Source organism: Aplysia californica, unplaced genomic scaffold, assembly GCF_000002075.1.
Source record: "Aplysia californica isolate F4 #8 unplaced genomic scaffold, AplCal3.0 scaffold00733, whole genome shotgun sequence".
In the NCBI taxonomy this organism is placed as follows: domain Eukaryota; kingdom Metazoa; phylum Mollusca; class Gastropoda; order Aplysiida; family Aplysiidae; genus Aplysia; species Aplysia californica.
The window spans coordinates 1-969 of NW_004798003.1; positions in this window are offsets into that span (position 1 = coordinate 1).

Below are 969 nucleotides of genomic sequence, written 5' to 3' on the forward strand. Positions count from 1 at the left end.
TCAAAGGTCACTATCAGATGTTCAGCAGTCCCCATTTCCCTCTGACAAAGGACACAATGCAGTAACAAACACAGCTGTGAACTCAATGGCAGCTCGAGATAAAAGTATACCCGGGGCAGCGTGGTGAAATCAGGCTCTCGTCACAGTCTTCAAAAAATAAAATAAAATGGTGAAATGGTATGAGTTTAACATCCTTATCAACTCTATTAGGTTAATAAAGGAGTAGGACCTCCTAGTTTAACGTCCGTCTCCGATAGGAACGAGCCAAGTGGGAAGTTCATGTAAAAAAAATGCCTTTCCCAAGGACACAACGTCGGGCCGAGCTGAAGTACTGAAAACAACGATACCTGATTTTTTTCCCCCGATGCTATTTTTTTGGAGGAGGGTGGGGATTTTTAAAATTGTTTTTGTTAGCCAAACACATTTTACTTCCATTTAAAACGACATTTCTGTGTGGATTTTTCTTGAAAAACGTTGATTAAAAGCACCAAAAAAAATGAAAATTTTCAGTTTTCAAAGACTCTCTAACAATGGAAGCCACCAAACTTTGGCCTCCATTTTCTCGCTAATTTTATCTCTGAAACCAAGCGACCCCTACCTCCTTCAATCGCAAATACATGTATCTCGACTTCTGATCAACATAGAGAAAAATCATAGAAAGAAAGATAAACGTACAAGTTTAAGAATAATAAATATATAGATCTAGATAATATATTACATGTCAAAAAATTGACGAGCGCCTGATTTCACCACGTCGGGACTCATAGCGTACTGAAGATATCAGGGTGGTTCGGCTGCACCTGGCTGCGTCCACGAAAATCAGTTAGCAAAGGGGCGTCATGAGACGGATGTTTTCTAACTGACACGCATGACTTGTCGCCCTTACAAGGTCAAACAGGTAGACCGAGGCATGTACACATGAAGTGAAGTAATTATGTTGTAGGCCCCCCCCCCCCCTTTTTTTTCCCC